The 24,383-nt window shown below is 38.9% G+C and overlaps 2 protein-coding genes across 5 annotated transcripts in view; both read left to right on the top strand.

Moving 5' to 3' along the window:
- LOC127508728 (NACHT, LRR and PYD domains-containing protein 3-like) overlaps positions 1-24,383 on the top strand; it is a 274,592-nt gene that overhangs the window by 26,207 nt on the left and 224,002 nt on the right. The window lies entirely within an intron of this gene.
- Positions 1-24,383, top strand: part of LOC127508724 (NACHT, LRR and PYD domains-containing protein 12-like) — a 506,035-nt gene that overhangs the window by 384,362 nt on the left and 97,290 nt on the right. The gene's annotated exons all lie outside the window — the stretch shown is intronic.

Below are 24,383 nucleotides of genomic sequence, written 5' to 3'. Positions count from 1 at the left end.
TTGGTCACTTCTGAGACTTTAGTGCTGTGTTGAAATCATTTTGATTTATTTCAACCTCTTTATATCATGATCAAACATGATCAATTGTGTCTTTAAGTGAATCTCAGAAAGCTGCACATTCTGATATTGTGTTGCATGGTGTGAAATAACGGTTTCTCATTTTACTGTGTTTATTAGATTCTGTGTTGTCGCAGAGACTGTTGTCAAAAGTACCGGTACTTCGGTACCAAGTCGGTACTGAAATTTTGAAAATGTGACGATACCAGCATTTCTGTAGTACCGGTAGTACCGAGAATCCGGGTATATTCGGTACCCACTGATAGGGCTGTGCCAGTATTTTACGTGAATATGACACGAGTGAAGCACAAAGCTTTGTTTACAAAAGAAATAGGCTAGTTAACAATTAAATGCGACATAGCAGCCATGGAAACATTTTGGTTCATGCCGAATGAGAGAGGTACTAGAGTCCATACTTTTAAGCTTTGTCGGCTTTGTATTCTGTTTTGCGAATCGCGATCTGGTCACCGGATCAGCAGAGAATTTAACAATATTCCATTAGTAATTCCACTGAACATGGAATCTCTGTTTATTTACCCAAATCTTCACTCACGCAGGGGATTATAAACGTTTCTTCCTTTGGTTCGCTTTTAATTAGGCCTATTATATTCACATTCTTTACTGTGGTAAAGTAGAAAAAACACAGTAGGACAGAAACCTTTTTGCTTGCACGTCAATTTCTATTTAACACAGTTTGTGCTTGTTATTAGACTTTATAAGGCACATAAAGTTTATTTGTATAGCGCGTTTCACACACTCCAGCGATTTTTACTTTCGCTTTCTCTGGCAGCGCAAAATCAAACACCTGAATGTCTGAAAATAAAACTAGCTCTTCAGACCTTTTACAACAAGTGTCAGTTGCTTGTAACATCAGGAGATAACATGAAGGTATTATTAAAGAGAAATGGTCTCTTTCCTGCTCATGTCCCTCATCCATCTCAAAGAGCAGAGCGCCTATATGACGCATCTTTGTGTGGAAATAAAAAACGAATGTTTTTTTAGAATAATATTTAACTTTGTTATTATTTAATTAGGTTACCATTATTTACTGATATTCATTTCATAGTTTTAGAGGCTGTAGTGTGTTGTTTCACTGAAGAAATAGCTAAAATAAACACACACGTCTGTTTCAAAATGGATGTTTATGAATTTGTTTATTTAGGACTATTTTTTTATATGAGGTAGGCTATATATACACACACACACACAAACACTCCAAATATTTATATATATGATAACCATCATATTTAATGTTTTTTTTTAAAATAAGCTAGTTAAATAAAAGAGTAAAATAGTTCCAATAGATTTTCCTGTTGTACCGAAATTAGTACCGAGAACTGTAAAATTTTACTGGTATTGGTACCGACTACTGGAATTTTGGTAACGTGACAACACTATTTCTGATCATGCACTCTTCGATCTTTAAAAGAGAAACTATCACTCAACAGCTTCATGTGTCTGCAGACAGTTTTGATGTCATACTGTGTCTATATGGTAAACTCTATGAAAGACATTTAATAAAATGGCAGCAATTTCACTGTAAGTGTTGAACAACAGAGCTATAGAAATAAATACAGCTCCCGAATATTGTAAACTCCCATTGCAAAAGTAAAGTGTCCACAAATGCATATGGTTTGTTCAGTTTTCAGTGTAGATCCATGAAGTGTGAGACTGGAAAGACTGAATAATCATCATAATAATGATTGATAATGAATTCACACATAATCTGTGCTTTCATGCATGTGCTGAAAACCTCTGAATCTCAGAGATGTTTATCTGAAGTAACCCTGAAAGATGATCCAGAGACATAAAGCTTCTTTCCGGAAACCCCTCCAGCTGTAAACAGACTTTCAGCACAAACCGGTTTCATTTGTTTTCCTGAAATGGCCCTGGTTTAAAGGTGCAATATGTAATATTTTTGCAGTAAAATATCCAAAAACCACTAGGCCAGTGTTATATATTTTGTTCACTTGAGTACTTACAATATCCCAAATGTTTCCAACTATTTGTAAATCGTGAAAATTAGCAATTTTAACCAAGGCTCCAGGACGTGTGAGGAGTCACCTGTCAATTGCGTAATACCCGCGTTACCGGTTTTATTTTGTAGAAACCATGGAAACACCAAAGACGCTTTAATATATTACATGTTTTAATAGACAAGGGAACAACTGTTTGGTTACGTTTATAGACAGAAAACTAATTATTGTTATATAGCTCAACACGTTTAGTCTTATTGTTTAAATCTAATTTTCTTGATTTTTTGCGAGTACCATGCCTCAGAGAAAACACTATTTTGTCAAGTAGCTAACATAGCATAATCAGATGCAGCTTTATTTTTAGTAACAGTAATACAGCATTTTCTCCATCATACAATACGTTTTAAAATTAATTGCATGCCATTTATCAACACAAGCCATCCAGCATTTAATATGATATTCTAAAATCGACCTATCTTACTGCAGTGTGTCTCAAACAAGTGTCTCACAGCAGCCGCCGAGCGAACGCACAGAGTAACGTTATAACATCATTTTCAACACACTCAAATGTATCTAATATGATAAACAGAGCTGTGTTACCTCATACTCATGACCTGAAAAGCGGAAGCGGCGCCGGCGACTGTGGCATAATAAAAGTTCCGCTGCTCGTGAGGCGTGTTGCGCAATCGCTCCAGCGGCCTCGTTTAGCTCCCACAACACTCGCTCCTGCTCTGCTTCATACTACAGTAATGTTAATAATCACATCCATGAACATGATTTGTTCCCGAGTCCAATCCCTATTCTTTTGCACCGTCCGTTGAGGTGAAGACCACATGTCCCAAGATTCCGCGCTCAAACTTGGCGTCATCAAGCTACGCCTTTGTTTTGAATAGGCCACTAGCGACCTCTAGCGGACAGAATTATTACATACTGCACCTTTAACTGGTTCTGAAGATGAACATATTTCTGCAGTGGTTACAAAATCACCAGTTATTAACTATTACAGCAAATCATTTATCTGCCCTCATAAATAAAGTAAATAGAAATATCAGAAGCAGGAATAACATATTTGATTGATATGTGTTGCCATGTTATGATGGCCACTAGATGGCAGTATAATGCAGTGGTACAGCTAAGTTCAGTTCTGTGTTAAGGACCGGAGAACAAGAATAAACGCATTCTGATAACAGTACTCGGTGTGTGAGCCTCGTCAATACATGGTGCCAGGATAAATTTTAAAGATGATGAATTCCATCCGTCCACCAGACGAATCGAAGTTGACTGGTAATGTCAATGAGAACTGGAAAACTTTCAAACAAAGTTTTGAACTTTATGCACTCGCCATTGGGCTGGATGGCAATGAACAGAGGAAAATAGCATTGCTGCTAACAGTGGCAGGATGCAGCGCACTGGATGTGTATAATACTTTTATCTTTTTCTTCTTCTGTGAAGACAAGTATGAGGCAGTGATTGAAAAATTCAAAAATACTGCACACCGAGGAAAAATGAGACCTACGAAAGGTACGTTTTCAGAAATAGACTGCAGAAAGAGTCAGAATCCATTGAACAGTATGTTACAGATTTAAGATTGTAGAGCCAGTCGTGCAATTTCGGAACGCTGTGTGACTCCATGATTCGAGATCAAATAGTAATTGGAGTACAAGATAAAAGAGTGAGGATGCAATTGTTGAAAGAGACTGACCTCACATTAGAAAAGGCAATACAAATTTGCCAAGCATCAGAATGTGCAATGGCACAGCTAAAGACCTTCAGTGATGAGAAGGAGACAGCCGAAGTGGATGCAGTTCGACGTGCTAATGAAAGAGCGATGTCAAAGAAGAAAAAACAAAAGCCAAGTCAAGAGAGCAAGGGCTGCGGAAAGTGTAGCAATAAACATGCACCAAAAAAGTGCCCAGATTTTGGGAAAGACTGCAGGAATTGTGGAGGAAAGAATCAATTTTCTAAATGCTGTTATTCAAAGAAAAAAAGTGCAGCTTCTGGAAAAGAGGAGTGACAGTGAGGATGAAGAAGCACCAATATTCGTGGACTCAATTGAAGATGGACAAACTGCTTCAGCTGATGAATGGATAGCACACATGGATGTAAATGGTAGGCCTACTGACGTTACATTGAAACTAGACACGGGCCCAGGTTAACATCCTGCCCATGAAAGACTTTCAAACACTGAGAAAAAAGCCCAAGATAAGTCACAGAAAAGTAAATCTGAAAACATATGACAACAAGACCATACCCACGAAGGGAGATTGCAGAGCCAGTCTGTCCTGTAATGGAAAAAAGGAGGATGTTTTTTTTTTGTGCTTGTTGAAGGAAATAAACAAGCTATACTTGGACTGAAAATAAAGAGAGTCCATGTCATAAATAAAGAAGTGACAGCGCATGAGAAGACTAAAGATGCAACTTCAAAAGGAGTTATGCACTGTGAAAGAATACAAAGAGGTGTTCAAAGGAGTAGGATGCTTACCAGGAGAATATAAGATAAGACTAAAAGAAGATGCAGAACCCGTCATTCACCCCGCAAGAAAGGTGCCAGTTGCTACCTGGGGAAGTTTGTTCCAAATCTGTCAGCAAATACAAGGTCATTAAGAAGCCTGTTGGAATCAAACATAGAGTGGCAGTGGAAGCAGGAGCACACAAAAGAATGGATGTGGTTGAAGGACAGTTTAATTAGAGAACCTGTTCTGAAATTCTACAACCAAGATAAACCACTAAAAGTCTTTATGGATGCATCGAAAGCTGGCTTAGAAGCCGTTTTACTCCAGCAGCATGACACAGAATGGTATCCAGTCGCATATGCATCCCGCACAATGACTTCTGCGGAAAGAAACTATGCGCAAATAGAAAAAGAGACTCTTGGTGCAGTGTTTGGCTGTGAGAGATTTTAATGAGTATGTTTATGGAAGACCAGTGATCCTTGAGACCGATCATAAGCCTCTCATAGCAATATCAAAGAAACCACTGGGAGAAGTGCCACCACGCATATAAAGACTGATGCTACGACTGCAAAAGTATGATCTGGCATTTGAGTTTAAACCAGGCAAGCATTTAGTAGTAGCAGACATCCTGAGCAGGGCTAGCTTGAGGAATACCAGAAGCACTATGGAGGAAGACGAGCAGATTCACGTGGACTCTATCAAAGTACAGATGCCAGTGTCAACCGCAAAAATGGGCTGAAATAGCTAACGAAACACTGAAAGATGAACACTTGAAGAGAGTGACTGAATTGATTCACATGCCTGGGGATGGAACGTTGGGAAACCCATACCAACACTTTAAAAAGGAACTGTCAGTGCTTTATGGGGTTCTGCTAAAAGGAAAAAAAATTGTTGTGCCTATCTCAATGAGAAAACAGATGTTGAAACTTGTGCATGAGGGACAAGTTGTGCATGAGAGACAAGAGATACTGTATTGGCCGGACATGCACAGAGACATAGTGAAATTAGTGCAGAACTGTGAAGTATGCCAACGGCACAGATATCAGCAACCAAAAGAGCCAATGAAACCATACAACAAACCAATGGAACCATGGGGAAAGGTTGGAATGGTCTTATTTCAGCTGAAAGACAAAGACTACTTGTTACTCATGGACTATCATTCCAATTACCCAGAATTTGTGTTGCTGTCAAACACAACAACTGAGCAGGTAATTGCACAAAAGCCATATTTGCACATCATGGTATTCCAGTGACTGTAAGAAGTGACAACGGACCACAATTCACAAGCCAGAGCTTTAAGGACTTTGCGAGAAATTACGGCTTTGAGCACATAACATGAAGTCCTCTTTACCCGCAATCCAACGGCTTAACAGAGAAAGGAGTACAGATCATAAAACGCCTTCTGAAAAAAGCCACTGAGACAGGGGAAGATCCATACCTGGCTGTTCTTAACTACAGAACATCACCATTGGAGAATGGCTTATCACTGGCAGAAATGTTCATGAATAGGAAACTGCGGACAAGGCTTCCATCAGCAAAGCATCACATGGTACGGAGTGCACTGAATTCCTCAAATGAGAGACAGATGAAATACACTTGGGTAAATTTGGTTTTATATTCGCACATTCGGACTTCCGCATAGGCTACAATAACTTTGTACACTACATTGGACATTCAGTGGACGTTCGCAAGTAAGTATACCATTAAAATAATACTTGCCCATTTTGATCGATTGTGAAAAATGTTGTAGGGTTACAATCGTTGGTTGTAAATATCATGTCACTGTTTAGAATTTGCAAACATTTACTTAATTGCACATTATTAGAACGTTCTTAAACGCGGAAGTCCGAATGTGCGAATATAAAACCAACTTTACCCAAGTATGAAATACTACAACAGAGCAGCCAAACCACTGAGTCCACTGGCTCAAGAAGAAGTAGTACGAGTGAGATGTGATGGACAGTGGGGACCGCTGGCTAAAGTGTTAAAAGAGACTACACCCAGATCATATGAGGTGTTAACAGAACATGGAAAGATAATGAGGCGGAACGGAAGACACCTGCTGAAAGTTCCTCAGAGAGAGATGAAAATAAAGGAAAGTGACACACATGACCTGGCAATCTCAAAGCAAAATGAACAAGCAGAAACGCCAGACAAAAGTAAGGTATTAGGGACTGATAAAGAAAAGGATGTTGAGACACTGACAGAACGTCCTAAGAGACAAATAAACAGACCAAAAAGATTGATAGAAGAAATGTAAAGGTGATAACAGAGAGGAAAAAAAAACAAACAGGGTAAGCAGAATTTAAGCTTAAGTGGAGCTGACTAAGAATTGTTGACTGGTGGAATATAGAGTTATTTTGTATTTCTTAGAAAGGATCAAATGTTGTTTGAGAATAATGTTATAAAATATTGTTAAAAAAAAAAAGAAAAAAAGGAAGATGTATTGATATGTGTGTTGCCATGTTATAATGGTCACTAGATGGCAGTATAATGAAGTGGTACAGCTAAGTTCAGTTTTGTGTTAAGGACCAGAGAACAAGAATAAACGCATTCTGATAACAGTACTCGGTGTGTGAGCCTCGTCAATACAATATTCATGGATCATTTCTACTCATTCTTTCCATTTCACCAAGTTTCACTATGTTGAGCTGCTGTTCTTCACACTGTAAACTGTAAGGCAGTTAAATGCTGTTGAACTGCAGTCCATCAGTAGTCCAATACAGTACAGTACGCGTGAGTAAAGTGTACTTAGTGTACAGCTGCAGTCAGTGCAGTATAATTATCTCGGATTTCACACAGACACGAGAAATAAAATGCCTCTTTTTGGCTCAGACTTCAGCTGCACAAACTGCCACAGACTCCTAGAGACGATCTCAGACACAGGAGCACACAGGAGAGCTTCATGCGGAGTCTAGATGAACCATCAGCACAGCTGTCAAATCTAACTAGCTCAAATCAATGACAAACTGCAAGTAACTGAAGTCTATTGCAGCTGCAGAATCACACAGATGCAGTTACTCATGTGTCCACTAGAGGACTGCAATGATGTTGTTGATGTGACAGTGCATATTATTACTAGTACAGGTAATGGTTACTGCTAATGCAACATGGGATAATGTCTTTGTCAATGAAACAGAAGGCAGGTACTTAATAAAACACACAATTGAACATTTCTTCAGAGAAAAGAGTCATTTGTTTACTTTGATCCCAGCAAGTGATTGTCCTCAAAGAACTGAATATTCAAACATATTAATAAACAAACCCTGAAAGATGTAGAGCCAGTTTACTGCAGTAAACACAGAAAGACAAGAGAGTGAACGATACTTTATATCATGTTACCGAGATATCTCTCTTTATCCCTCTTCACTGTCTACGGGTCACTGCCAAGCCGCTCCCTCTGAAAATCACTAGGACCACCCTAGAGTCTCCATTTTTCACAAAAATTCACCAAATATGAAAATAAAGCATAAACAGGTCTGCATGTGTGTATATTTAAAAAAAAAAAAAAAAAAAAAAAAAATTAAAATGGATTTAAAAGGTTGTGAGACGGGATGGATAAAAATGTTTTATTGTAGGCCTATATTATTTTATGTTCTTATATATTATAACCGTCTCATGTTTTTTTTAACACAAAACTAGTTACACAACTTAATTAAGGGGGATTCAGTTTGCCTACCAACAGATTAAAAAGGAAAAGATGCTCACCAAATGAATCAACTATTCTTTTATACACCCATGAAAACAAAAATAATTATCACCACACAAAGAGAAAATACAAGAAAAAGACAATCAATCACATTATACAAAACAATGTAATGGATAGGAGCATTGCAGAAATTGGGCATTAGGTTGCACAGTTCTATAATGTGAAAATGGAGGTGTGTGTGAGAGAGTCTTATCTGAGGGTATAAAGTTCATCAAACAATGTCCAAAGTTGAAGTTGTCCCTTAGACGATGAGTAATCCAACTATTGACGATGAATTCGCTCCAACCAATAACAATTCTCAAGCTCCATCAGATCAAGTTCCCCATCAGGTATAGGCATAAGTAAGCCAAAAACCACAAGCTTACATCCATCTGGGCTTTAAATCCATATTTAGCTCTCAACATGCGGTTTTAAAGTCACCGATAAAGGGTCCTTCTAAAATACATACAAATAAACTGTATCAACCTTTTAGCATCAAACCCAACACAGCTTACATACAATTGCTCAGCATATATCAACAAACAAGTTCAATAACATCTTGGCAACAAACATCATCAACAGGCAAGTTTAAATAGCAGGAAAGAAAACAAATCCTTATTTTAAGTTGAGCTTGAAATGGAACATTTCTCAACCAGAACATAGCACAAATACAGTAAAGCCATGCTTTCTACTACTGCTGTTCTGCTAACGTCCTCTAAAACCTCACCTTTACTTAAGGAGCTCATTTAGGTGCCATTGCACCCCTAGCAGTGAGGAAGAAAACTGCAGACAAAAGACTTAGTAACAGGCTTGTCTGTTACAATATTATTTTATCTTTTTTTTATTGATAATAAACTTTTTTAAACATTTAAATGCTGTATATAGGCAACATCACGCGCAATATAATAGATTATAATATATTAATATAATCATTTCTTAATTCCTCCCCTATTTTGTCATTCTTAATTAAAAATAAATATTATTATAGGCCTATCCATTTCTGATAATCCCAGTTCACTATGGTCAAGCAGGTTGTTTTTAACTTGTGGCCATGATAACATATGTCGTTCCCTGAACATAGATCTCGAGGCCACGACTTTACATCAACTTTACATTGACTTATTATCACGTCCCCACAAGTTAATATGTTGTGGCCAAAACCAAGTGAACCGCACATGTCCCCTCCTGGTCACCGTACATATGATCTCAATATGAAACAAAAACTTCAAATAGCATTTTTGCCCTGATCTTCACTGATCTTGAATTTTAGGGACTTTCTGACTGCATTCTGTAGCCATCGTGTGGAGAGTTGTTGCTCATCATATTCATCATCAGTCAACTGTATGAAATGTCAGATGACCTACATAGGTCTGGGGCGGGCCACATACGTTAAATGTGTTTTATGAATGATAAAAATAATAAATAATATTGTAATAACCAGCAGTTCTTTAGTAGAGAGTGGGGCTAAGCGGAGCTTGTACTATGCTAATTACTAGTACGAACTCTCGTGTCCCATACACCGCACAACCATGAGTGTCTCTATAGGCAAAACAAAACAGCAGGAGGCAATACTTTTTTTATTTTGAACACAGAATAAGAACTACACAGGCAAGGCCAGATCGCCAAGTCCCTCCCGTACACATCTCTCTCCATGACGGTGAGAGCCACCAGGTGGTAAATGAACCAAACCCACCCAAACTAACTTGAACATAAACACACAACTTTGCTAAAGCCAAAACCCAACCATCTTGCTTAAATAACGCATAAATCAATTCAAAACAAACAAATACCCATAATGCAACCAGCTGCTGGTGTTGAATGCCGGGTCATTACAATATTATAATCTAATAATGATATGTCTAATATTGTCTTTCAATATAATAATTATCTGTCTGCCAAGCTGTATATTTCGAGAGCCTCTTCATTCGTACTGCTGTGTCTGTGTGTTCAGTGCACATGCTCATGGCAGGATTGAGCATGAACGTGAGATTACAGCAGGGTGTGGCCAACCAGTGCAAGAATTTAATTGCCTAAAATAAAAAATCTCCAAAAAAATCGATAATTTTATTTAAATATATCCAAAATAGCTCCTTGTCACAAAACATTAGTAAAAGTTGCAGGAACAATGAGAAAGTAGCTCAATTTGGCAACAAAATCCCCAAATTGGTAACATTGCTGCTCGCATCAATTTCAGGGCATTGACATTTACATTCCCCTTCAGAAGCCTGTGCTTGGGTTTCTTTTCTTCACAAAAGCTGTTTTCTGTTATCCACTAAATGAAGTTTTATTTAACTAAATTTGGGAGGCGCACGTTCAGGTAAATCAACCAATCAGTGCAAGAGGAAGCCGGTATAGACAAGTTTCACAGCATCCCTCCACCACACCATCACCTCACTCTTGGCTGGTTTCAATCCCAGTCAAGGAGGGGGAGTACTCTGGGTTCGGGCCAAATTCCGAGCTCGGAGCCCTCCCCCGGACAGCATGATTACTATACAATACGCATAATTACTATACAAATTACTTCATTTTGATTTCATGTACGTGTAAACTCGTGAAATGAAAACTACCAGGTTTCAGGGGCCCTTCGTGAACAAACGAAGTTACACTACAATTAACTTCTAAACCTCAGGGCTAAAAAAATAAATTTGAATTTCTTACTAAATAATATTCAAATTATATTCTAATTCTAAACAAATTGAGGTAACAAATGTGCATGTAGATAAGTGGAAGTGCATAGTATCAGAAAACAAATGCAAACAGACAGCGTGATGTATTATGTTAACACAAAATAGCAAACTGTCATTCTCGAAACTATTCACTCATTCAGCCGTATAGGCTATGCATGTCACGAATGTAGCTCCCGCGCCTCCTCCTCCGCACCACCGGAGGGAGCCGTCACCTGAATATTGATTGATTTCCATTCGGACTACGTTTCCCATAGGCCCTCATTCCTGGGACTGATTGCGCACACACCTGCACCTCATCACACTATTTAAGTCACACACACACTCACTCACACACTCACTCACTCACTCACTCAGTCACTCTCACTCTCTCTCTCTCTCACACACTCACTCTCTCTCTCACACACTCACTCTCACTCACTCTCTCTCTCTCTCACACACTCACTCTCACTCACTCACTCTCTCTCTCTCTCGCTCTCTCTCTCTCTCACACACTCACTCACACTCTCTCTCTCTCTCTCTCTCTCACACACACTCACTCTCACTCACTCACACTCACTCACTCACACTCACACTCTCTCTCTCTCTCTCTCTCTCTCTCTCTCTCTCTCTCTCTCACTCACACTCTCACACTCTCTCTCTCTCTCTCTCACACTCTCACACTCACACTCATCCACACTCATCCACTCATCGTGAAGTCTTGATTTGCCCCGGTGATCATTACTGAGCGTTTTCTTGTGGACTGTTTCTCTGTTACCGTTGGGCTGTTTATTCCCTGTGATTCTCTGCCGCCTGCCCTGATCTCTGCCTGTGACCCGACTCTGTTTGTCTGCCGCCTGCCTCGACCATTGCCTGTCCCTGTATATGTACTTGCCCTTGCCCCTGTCTGCATTGGTGATTATCTTAATAAAAGCTGCAAATGGATCCCCACTCTGTCGACCCTTCATTACAATGCACAGGAAACAGAAATGATTAGTTCACCTCTCGAGTTCCTACACTGGTCAGAGTCTTTCGGTCTTTTGTCATGGTTTAGGAACAGAGTGACCCTCCGAGGTCACAGAACTGCTCTTCTAGGCATCAGCTTGTCAAGAAAATCAAGTCATTCTATCATCCAGGGTGCCAGTTGTTCATCTTTTACCAATACTGATCTGCAACAACAATACCAGCACACATACAAATATAAAGGATGCGTAGCTTCTCCAAGGTTGAAGTTTATTAAGCAGGATATTTCCCCAAAACATATAGATAAGTTGAGATGTACAGACAATATTCATCATTATTCTCTAGTGTTTGAAGATGAAAAGGAAAATAAATGCATTAACATATAATTCCATGATGAAGTAAAATCTTAAAGCTTGAAGAATGAATCATGTAATGTGTAGAAGGATAATGATTCTTCACATTCTCCATCCCCTTTTTTTGGGGGGAAGCGCCTTGTTTATTTTTGGAAAGTGTCTGGTAACAGTGAAGCAATTCAAAATCTTTTTCTTCATGTCCAACAGCAGTGAGTCAGTGAAGGACGATGGCATCTGTTGATCAGCACTGTGACACACGAGATGAGATGGATGAAGACAAGCTGAAAAACAAGAAAGGTAATGAAGAAAAGAATATCAGTAATGTTAAAGTTGTCATTTAGGAAATGTAATTAATCTCTGTCTCTATTCCAGTCCAGATGAGCAGCAGCACTCACACTGGAGTCAGTATTGATCTGAATGCTCAGACGGGAGCAACTGTAAATGCTACTGTACTCACTGGAAACACCATCACAGGCCCAGTAATCTTCAACTACAACACTGCAGGAAATGGTACTATCACTATAGCTGTGCTCACTGAGACACATTAGCAGTCAGTTAATAGCTTGATGAGTGAAGTATTGCTCAGTGATTGTGAATCCTTCTAATTAAGTTCATGTAAGAATTAGATTTCTCTTACTCTTCAGTTAAGATTCAGTCCCTCTAAGTTATCAATGGTCAGCGGTCACAGGCAGACATACTTTAGCTACAGGATTTTCTTTTGTGTATCTGTAAAAAAATTATTTTGTATCTTTTGTGTATCTGTAAAAAAACCTTTTCTTTCTCCTCACAGAGCCACACAATTTTACAGAGACAGCAGAGAAACACAGAGAAGAGCAAGGTACCATCTTAACAGTCATATTCTCTTAAGGCTAGTTCACACTGCACCATCAGATGTCGACCAACACCAATACCTTTATATATATAGCGCTTTTTACAATGTAGATTGTGTCAAAGCAGCTTTACATTGATAGCTGGTACATTGTTTGGCTGCACAGCAGCTCTTAAAGAATAGTGTCAATGCAGGCAGATCAAAGCACTGTTGAATATCAAATGTCAAGTCAAATGTCAAGTGTCCCCAACTAAGCAAGCCAGAGGCGACAGCGGCAAGGAACCCAAACTCCATCAGGTGACATTAGGTGGCAGACAAGTGGCAGATTGGTGTTAAAATGGAGAAAAAAACCTTGGGAGAAACCAGGCTTAGTCGGGGTGCCAGTTCTCCTCTGGCCAACAGTGCTTTGTTACAATTCAGGTTGCTATCATAAGTCCAATAGGATCGCAACATTAAAAGTATTTATTTCAGTTCCATCCAATTGAGGATCGTATTGAGGATCACGCCGGTATGGACGGTTGTTGAGGAACTGTGTCGTGGCTGTCGTGTCGATGAGGCCCTCACAGTGGATGATCTAGTTGACTCAATCTCTGCTGATACGTCAGGGCTGCGTTGTGGTCGTGTCAAGGTGCAGGTCCTTGGTCTCACCTGGATACGGCCCGGATCCGGTTGACTACGGTGAACCTCGGAATAAACAGAAAGACTAATATTAGCGTAGATGCCATTCTTCTTCTGATGTAACGAGTACATCAGGTGTTATAGGAAGTGTTCCCGGTTCCGGCTGACCTAATTTATGCAGCCTAATAATCCTTTAACGGATTTGAAAATATAAATTGGTAATGTGTTATGTGTATGCCAGGTTAAAGAGATGCGTTTTTAGTCTAGATTTAAACTGACAGAGTGTGTCTGCTTCCCGAACAATGCTAGGAAGATTGTTCCAGAGTTTAGGTGCCAAATAGGAGAAGGATCTACCACCTGCAGTTGATTTTGATATTCTAGGTATTATCAGCTGGCCTGAATTCTGAGATCGCAATAGACGTGAAGGACTATAATGAATTAGGAGCTCGCTCAGGTACTGGGGAGCTAAACCATTTAGTGCTTTGTAAGTAATTAGCAAGATTTTAAAATCTATACGATGTTTAACAGGAAGCCAATGCAGTGTTGACAGAACTGGGCTAATATGGTCATACTTCCTGGTTCTAGTAAGAACTCTAGCTGCTGCATTTTGTACGAGCTGTAGTTTATTTATCAGGTGAGCAGAACAACCACCCAGTAGAGCATTACAGTAATCTAGCCTTGAGGTCATGAACGCATGAACTAACTGTTCTGCATTTTTCATTGAGAGCATATGTCGTAGTTTAGATATATTTTTAAGATGGAAGAATGCAGTTTTACAGATGCTAGTAACATGGCCTTCAAATGAAAGATTGGTATCAAAGAGCACACCCAGGTTCCTAACTGACGACGAAGACTTAACAGAGCAGCCATCAAGTGTTAGACAATATTCTAGGTTATTACGTGAAGAAGTTTTTGGTCCAAAAATTAGAATCTCTGTTTTTTCTGAATTTAGTAGTAGGAAATTACTGGTCATCCAATTTTTTTATAATAGCTATGCATTCCGTTAATTTTGTGAATTGGTAAGTTTCGTCAGGGCGCGAAGAAATATAGAGCTGAGTATCATCAGCGTAACAGTGAAAACTAACGCCATGCTTCCTAATGATATCTCCCAAGGGTAGCATGTACAGAGTGAACAGCAACGGTCCTAGTACTGAGCCTTGTGGTACTCCATATTGAACTTGTGATCGATATGACATGTCTTCGTTTACTACTACAAACTGATAACGGTCAGATAAGTATGATTTGAACCATGACAATGCAATTCCACTAATGCCAACATAATTTTCGAGTCTATTTAAAAGAATATTGTGATCAATAGTGTCAAATGCAGCACTAAGATCCAGTAACACTAATAGAGAGATACAACCACGATCTGATGATAAGAGCAAATCATTAGTAACTCTAATGAGAGCAGTCTCAGTACTATGGTGCGGTCTAAATCCTGACTGGAAATCCTCACAGATACCATTTCTTTCTAAAAAGGAACATAGTTGTGATGATACTGCCTTTTCTAGTATTTTTGACAGAAAAGTGAGATTTGAGATCGGCCTGTAATTGACTAATTCTCTAGGATCAAGTTGTGGTTTTTTAATAAGAGGTTTAATAATAGCCAGCTTAAAAGTTTTTGGTACGTATCCTAATGATAAAGATGAATTGACGATATTGAGATCTAACATACATGTTGTTGATTTTGATGATTTAACAAGTTTAGACATCCATTTTTCTGGCTGCTAACTTTAGGGCCCGAGTGTGCTCATTGTACCATGGCATTGGATTAATTTCCTTAATCTTTTTTAAATGCAAAGGAGCAACTGAGTCTAATGTGCTGGAAAAGACAGAGGCAATAGTTTCTGTTGCAACATCGAGGTCTTCTAAGATGTCTGGTATGCTAAGGCGATGAAAATGATCAGGAAGATTATTTATAAAGCAATCTTTAGTGGTAGAAGTGATGGTTCTACCATATTTATGGCATGGAGGCAGTTTAGCCGCCTTGACTAAATGTAGTATACACGAGACTAGATAATGATCTGAGATGTCGTCACTCTGCTGCAGAATTTCAACAGCATCGATATCGATTCCATGTGACAATATTAGATCTAAAGTATGATTACGACAATGAGTGGGTCCTGACACATGTTGTCTAACACCAATAGAGTTTAGAATATCTGCAAATGCCAATCCTAATGCATCTTTTTTTATTATCTACATGGATATTAAAATCACCAACAACAAGGACTTTATCTGCAGCTAGTACTAACTCTGATAGAAAGTCAGCAAATTCTTTGATAAAGTCTGTATTGTGTCATGGTGGCCTGTATACAGTAGCCAGCACAAATGTCAACTTACATAATGTTATGTAAAGTACCATAGTTTCGAAGGAATTATATTTGAAAGACTACTGACTAATACTGTAAATATTACTATAGATTACAGCAACACCTCCCCCTTTGCCTTTCTGACGGGCATTGTGTCGATAATCATAACCTTGAGGACTAGACTCATTTAAAGTAATGTAATCATCCGGTTTTAGCCAAGTTTCTGTCAAACACAGCACATCTAGATTATTATCTTTGATAATATCATTAACAATAAGTGATTTTGAAGAAAGGGATCTAATATTTAACAACCCGAGTTTTATCATTTGTTTAGCATTATTATCTCTATTTTTTATTTGTTGAACATCAATTAAATTTTTACCATTAAATGGGTTTGGAAGTTTTTTGTTTTTACTAATTCGGGGTACAGACACAGTCTCTATTTGAAAATATCTAGGTGTAAGAGTTTCTATGTTTTGGGAGTTATCTGAATTTTCTGACTTCTGTAACGTGAGGCAGCTAGCAGACGGTCGGTTTAGCCAGTCCGTCTGCTTTCTGACCTGGGCCCCAGTTTGTCATGTTTCAGTTCTAAGACTATGTGCCATATTACTAGAGAGAAGAGCAGCACCATCCCGGGAGGGATGAATACCATCTCTTTTTAACAGGTCAGGTCTGCCCCAAAAACTTTTCCAATTGTCTATGAAACCTATATTATTTTGCGGACACCACTTAGACAGCCAGCCATTGAGTGATGATAATCTGCTAACTATCTCATCACTCCGACGAACAGGAAGGGGGCCAGAGCAAATTACTTCTCCTGACATTGTACTTGCGAGTTCACACACCTCTTTAATGTTAATTTTAGTGATCTCCGACTGGCGAAGTCGAACATCATTAGTGCCGACGTGAATAATAATCTTAGAGTATTTACGATTAGCATTAGCCAGCACTTTTAAATTTGCTTTGATGTCAGGTGTTCTGGCTCCCGGCAAACATGTTACTATGGTGGCCGGTGTCTCTATTTTCACGTTCCGAGTAACAGAATTGCCAATAACTAGGGCACTTTCAGCAGGATTCTCAGTAGGTGTATCACTGAGTGGGGAGAACCTGTTTGATGTTCTTATTGGAACGGAAGAGTGGTGTTTTCCACGGCTAGGCCGCCTCACCGTTATCCAAGTGCCCTGCTGCGCGGGCTCTACAACCGGAACCGAACAATGTACAGAGTTCACTAAGCTAGTCGCATCCAAAACAGTATCTGAAGCCCTTGCATTCTTACTATCCTCGATTAAAGTTTGGATGCGTGTCTCTAATTCTGAGATTCTCTCTGTCAGCCTGACTATTTCCCTACATTTATGACATGTAAATCCCTCGTCGTTGACAGAGAGAGCTATGGTAAACATGTGGCAAATGGAACAGGTAGCAATGCTGGGAGAGGATGACATGACTCACCGTGTTTGTAGACTGATCCGACTTACCACTGAACACAGCTGTTTGAAGAACGCGTTGAAAAGGGGTGCGCGAGAGACTGTTAACAAGTTAACAAGCTAGCGCTGCAAATGCGTTGTAACAGCGATTTAGATTCAAAGATTACAAGCTAGCGATGTCAGATTAGTGTGGTAGGCAATATTACATATAAGGTAATAAAAAAATAAGCAACAATGAATAAAAGTAAGAGATTCAAAACAAAGCTATACGGAGTTACAGACGCAAACCAATCTGAGCAGCGAGGCAGACAGGAGCAATCGAGAGGAGCAAGAGGAGCAATCGAGTTCCTGTCCAATAGACAGATATTGTCAGATAAGTCTTTTCCCTGCTGGTATCTGTTAGTGTTAGTTGGTGTTTGTTTTTACCTGCAGAACATGTTCATTCACTGTCAGGAGCAGGAATGTGATCTGGCGATTGATCAGCATCAGTCTGTGCAGTGTGAACTAGTATTTTTAAAGTGATTCAGAAGTGATTTAAACATGTCAGATGTATTTTGAATTTGGACACTAGCCCAGGGGCCTAATGTATAGAAATTCTGTGTTTTATCCTAAATGTCTGTGTACACACAAAACTTATTCTCTTGATAAATCAGAGTCAGTGTAAAATTATTTATGACTTTTTAAATCTGAACGCTGCCATGCAGTGGTTGGACAGGTCAGGGTGGGATCATTATAAATATTAGAACAGAGGTTAACTGTGAGAGGTGATGTACTGTATCACCAGAACTAACTAGACAGCACCACTTGCCCTTTTCAACAGCCAAATACTCCAGTCAGCCACCGGATGTGACTGGCAATGACCATGACAGTATACCTTACAAAAGAGAACTAGAGCATTCACTGCCAGATGTTCCTCAAACCCTATCCTCTGTACTGAGTTTACACATTAGGCATTAAAAAAAGTATATATGCCTGGATGACAGTTCTGTTTTGAATGCTTAAGGGTATTCCCTTCCATGAGTGTAATATATTTATCAAAATGTAGTGAATTAAATGGAAGATCTGAGGCCTCTGAGCTGTAATAATTTCAACAGTAATTTAATTTGACATGTTTCTTTTTTTTTTTTTTGATAAAATATGTTTTTGCTTTCCCTCATGTTTCATTTATTTACACCAAACAGAGGATTTGATTCTGAAAAAATTCTTGGGAACTCACAAAACAGACATGAAGAAGAAAGCAGATCGTATTTTTGAAGGCAAGAAAGAAAATGAAGCACATCTCAAGGCTTTTTACACAGAACTGTTCATCACAGAGGGAGATATGAAAGATGTCAATCAGGAACATGAGATTCTGAAGATTGATGATGCTTTCAAGAACAAAAAAACACAGGACAAACCCATTAAATGCAATGATATATTTTCTGAACTGAGGAAAAACAATGAGGAAAAGATTGTGCTGACCAAGGGAGTCGCTGGCATCGGAAAAACTGTCTCTGTGCACAAGTTCATCCTGGACTGGGCAGAGGAAATAGCCAATCAGGATATACACTCTGTGTTCCTGCTTCCATTCCGAGAGATTAACAGCATTAAAGACAGAGAGTTCAATCTCCATGAGTTTCTGCTGAAATTTTATCCTCAATTGAAGGACCTGGAAAAATCCTCATATAAAAAGTTATATGAGGAATGTAAACTTGCATTTATATTTGATGGACTTGATGAGAGTCGCCTGGATTTGAATTTTGAAAGCGGAATATTGAACGATGTTGAGGAAAGATCATCTGTAGACGTGCTGTTCACAAGTCTGGTCAAAGGGAAGCTGCTTCCATCAGCTCTCATCTGGGTGACCTCACGACCAGCAGCGGCCAATCAGATCCCTCCTCAGTATGTGGGTTTGTTCACAGAGGTGCAAGGATTCACTGACCAACAGAAGGAGGAGTACTTTAGAAAGAGAATCACAGATAAGACTCAGGCCTCCAGAATCATCTCACACATTAAGACGTCTCGTAGTCTCTACATCATGTGCCATATTCCTGTGTTCTGCTGGATCACGGCCACAGTACTTCAGAATATTCTTAAGAACAACACTGAGAACATCAGCACAACACTCACTGAAATGTACATTCACTTCCTGGTGATACAGATGAACATGAAGAGCCAGAAATATGATGGAAATTCAGAAAGACAACGTAAAAAGCTCTTACATTCAAATAGAGAAATGATTTTAAAGTTAGCCAAGCTAGCGTTTGAACAGTTGAAGGAGGAAAACATTGTGTTCTATGAGGAAGATCTGGAAGCATGTGGTATTAATATGAGTAAAGACACTGAGTTCACAGGAATGATCGCTGAGATCTTTAAGCAGGAAGATGGACTTCATGAAGAAAAGGTCTTCTGCTTTGTGCATCTGAGTGTTCAAGAGTTTCTCGCTGCAGTGCATGTGTTCCTCTGTTACCTGAACAAGGACATGCAGGAGCTTCAGTTTTTCTTTGAGAGGCCAAAAAAAACCATCACATTGCAGGAGCTACTAGAGAAGGCTGTTAATGAAGCCATGAAGAGCAACAGAGGACATCTTGACCTGTTCCTGCGGTTTCTGATGGGAAATTCACTGGGATCCAGTCAAAACTTGCTCAAAGGCCTGATCACACACACTGAAGACACCACAGAGAGCATCACACAAACAACTGAATACATTAAACGAGTACAAAACAAGAATATCTCAGACGATGCTTCAGTCAACCTATTTTACTGCTTACTTGAGCTCAAGGATCATTCATTATATGAGGAAATCCAGAGATACCTCAGTTCAGATGAACATCCAGGGAAAAAACTCTCATCTTCAATGTGCACAGTGCTGACCTACATACTGCTGATGTCAGAGAAGGTGCTGGATGAGTTCAACCCACAGAGGTTCACGTCATCTTCAAACTACAAGAGACTCATTCCAGCTGTGAGATGCTGCAGAAAAGCCCTGTGAGTAATTTCACTGATCGCGGTTTAATTAAAGGTTTTGTTCTATCGCTAAACAACTAAATGTAAAAATACTGAATAATAAAATATCTGTCTGTCCTAATTATAAAGGGTACAATGTGTTATTGGAAAACACTGAACATCAGGAAATAATCTGGTTAAACATTCTGTTTTGTCAGATTTGACGGCTGTGGTCTTGATGACTCTTGCTGTGAAACTGTATCTTCAGTTCTACAATCATCAAACTCCCATCTGAGAGAGTTGGACCTGAGCAACAATCACCTGAAGGATTCAGGAGTGATGCTGCTTTCTGATGGACTGAAGAACTGTAAACTGAACATACTGAGGTTTGACTTTGACATTCACTCATTTTCTATATTCAAAAATGTGGACAAATAGCTGTTTTCATAACTATGACTAGCACATATTTTCTATCTATATTGTTGTATGAATGTATCAGTGGTGTTTTCTCCAAGCACACAAGGCAGAAAACCAGATTTCGGTTTTCACAAGAAGACTTGCAATCTGAAATTCAGTTCTCTTTAGTGTTGTATTGTGCTCGAATGATTAGATACACAGAATTATTTCAAAATATCTGTCTTGAGGAATATTCATGTAAACATAGTCGGTTATGTCTTAAGTGAACGCAAAGAGTTGGGGGTAAATCTGATGTGTAACTATAATGATTGTGAAATTTAGAAACGAGGGAAAGCTGGGTCCAAATGCAGAGTGAGATTTAATAAAAATAAGAGCCAAAATAATACAAAAACATCAGGAAACACAACAAGCGAAACTGAACACCAGGAGTAGAACTGAGATCACCAACTGGGGGGGACAACCAATGAAGCACAGACATACAACACACTCATTATACAGAATAATGAATATTAATATATGAGCACGGAGAAAATGACAACAAACTCCCAAGCACAAGGGAGAAATGCGAAAGAATATTTAATAGGGCTAATAATAGGCTACTTTTATTACGTTTACGAGCACTGCAGTCTCAAAGTCTTTTATCTATTAGAATAATCGTGTCATCGTGTTCAGATAGTCTACACCACTGTATCAGTGTCCAGTTTGCACATATAATTCATTTGAAGAAGACTTGATGAAATATGTGTGCATACACCGTGCTGGTTAATGTTTGGTGCAGGAGAATATGTGAAATATGTCTATAAAAACTTTAAACACAGCTATAATCCAAGTGGCTAGTGTTGTTAAACACAATGCGGAGCTCCGCGCTGAAACCGATCATATACGCGCTCCGCGTGTATATCATAACAATCGTATTTTTGATGTGTTCGTATTCAAACTCCGGTTCTGACCGCATCATGGGCAAAAAACAAAACAACACTCATGTGCTGCTGTGCTGAGGGAAAAATACACATGGCTCGCATGTCCGAACGCAGCAGGCAGAGGTGAATGAGCCGCACTTTTGTGACATTTGAATTCTCCGCTGTAATGCGATCTCATGTGAACATATTTTCCATTTGTGCTGGTAGATTACAGCAAAACAATCCACATACACCCAAACTTCTGCTCTGGTCGCGTCGCAGGAGAACGCATTTTTGTGTTGTAGCACTGAGGAAACGAGCACCAACGATATGTCTCTGAATGACAAGAGACCGAGGCGAGAGAAGTGATACTTCCTCATGCTTAATACCGCAACTATAATCTTATGCATACTACAGCGCAGTGATTGGATTGAATGAGCTTTTCGTCATGAATAAATGTAGAAACTGTTGACGTCAGCATGTTCGACCAGCCCATACTTGGAGCCAACCAGCACTCCGTATCTTGCCGGTAGTACACAATGACGTCAGATTTTGTGACGTTGCTCCGACTTTGCTTTTCAAACCGGAAGATAGAAATCACTCTGAAAACTGCAAAAATAAATAATTTTAACTTTTAAATAAAATTAATGAGTACCTTTAGTGTTTTCAATGATGTGCAGCCTATACATATCTGTTCACAGCTCAAAAAATGTGTTCTGGGGTTTCATGACCCTTTAATAAACCTGCTGCTGTCTGTGTCATTAATGTTAATCAAACAACAAAAGATAAGAGGGAATCACTCACTGCTCTGGACTGAATAACTTTTTTCAGCTTTAATAACAATCAATTTATTTATAATTAATACACTGAATTAATACACTTAATATGCTTTGGGCCACCATTGACTTCCATAGTATTTTTTTCCTACTATGGAAGTCAATGGTGGCCCAAAGCAACCTGGTTACAGACGTTCTTCAAAATATCTTCCTTTTGCATTCAGCAGTACAAAGAAATTTATACAGGTTTGGAACAACCTGAGGGTGAGTAAATGATGACAGAATTTTCATTTTTGGGTGAACTACCCCTTTAATTTCTGTAATATTTCTTAAATAGATGTAAAATGAAAAAAGCGAAGCACAATTTCATTGTTAATTTCATGTTTCTTTCTTATATTGTATTTGTTCTACTGTTTGTCATTTGCATTTTTTACTATATTGTGATTATTAATCAAAGAATTGTAGGAAAAGATGAATCATGAATTGTTTTATAATCGAATTGTTACCCTCTGAATCGTAATCAAATCGTGAGGCAAGTGAAGACTGACCCTTCTATTGGAAAACCTGGAATATTAATGCATTTTTCCAATTACAATTATTTCCAATGAAATAATACCCAAATTAATTTTCTGTTTTCATTGAGTGATTCTTATGAACAGTTTGTTTCAATGAACTGTTTCATGTCATAATAACAATTTAAAACATGTTCCCTTTCCTTGTGCATTTGATTATTACAGTAGCTTTATTTTCATTTCATCAGTCAAATCCTCTGCACATCATGCCCCGAGGATCATATTACTCCTAGTTATTGCCTCATTTTATTAGGACAGATTCAGTGTGTTGATAATTTGAGAACCGCTGTGACCAGACCATTGAGTCAGTGAGTTGAACTGTATCAGTTGCATTCATGTACAATTTGCTAGTGTTGAGCACAAATGCACAAATGAGTTATAAACTAAACCCTCAAGAGTAACATTACATTTTAATGGCTAAAGTCTCATTACACTGAATTTAGCACAAACATGCAGTTCAGATTATAAACCCTTCCTGATATTCACACTGATATCACTGTTTGTTTTGTTCTCTACACAGGCTATGTGGGTGTAATCTCACTGGTCAGTCCTGTGAAAGTTTGTCTTCAGCTCTACAGTCATCAAACTCTGTCCTGACAGAACTAGACCTGACTAACAATGACCTGCAGAATTCTGGATTGAAGCTTCTTTCTGATGGACTGAAGAGTCCAAACTGTCAGCTGCAAATACTGAGGTATTTACTAGGGATTAGGGCTGGACGATTAATCGAAAAATAATCGAAACCGGTTATTTCGTTTTCTTAATCCTGTTAATACTTCCCCCTTAAAAACATACTACCGCGTGTGTAGCCACGTGACTCTGCCCCGTCCAGTCAGTGGCATAAAAGCAACACAGAGGTGAAAGCCGGTTGGGTTCAACACATAGTGATGACGTACGAGCGGTGAGCCTTACGTCTTCACTAAACTTTGTCAGTTGTATTTGTTTTAAAGTTTGCCAGTTTGGACATTCAAGCGATTAGACGATCGGATGTGATTATATTGATCGAGCTACCTACCGTGAATTGTGGCACGAACACTCATACAAACGTGAAGATCGTGCGCACAGAGAGGAACGCAGAAACTAGTTGTCAGCACTGTCCTGTGATTTATCACTAAAGTAGCTTAGAAACTCAAAACTTATTATAGCATATATTATTCTACTTTTGAAGGAACTATTTACAACCCACAGCTTCACAATTAATAGAGAGACGGTATGACTAATTCACACACGCAATCGCTCTCGTTACATACTGGTACTGTGCTAATTTATCTTTATCTGATTTACAACGAGCAGAAATCTGTAAGAAATGTTACAAACCATAGATAAAATAACTGCTGATAGTGAGCTGTTATGTCAGATCAATGTTTCAATAGGAAAAAATATCCCACCTTTATTAGTCAAGCATATTTACAGGACAAACCTTGTCAGTGAACTATGAGGGCAAAAAAAAAAAAA

Source organism: Ctenopharyngodon idella, chromosome 3 (genome assembly GCF_019924925.1).
Source record: "Ctenopharyngodon idella isolate HZGC_01 chromosome 3, HZGC01, whole genome shotgun sequence".
NCBI classification, from domain to species: Eukaryota; Metazoa; Chordata; class Actinopteri; order Cypriniformes; family Xenocyprididae; genus Ctenopharyngodon; species Ctenopharyngodon idella.
The sequence above is the reverse complement of the archived record's forward strand: the minus strand, read 5'-3'. Positions and strand labels throughout refer to the sequence as shown.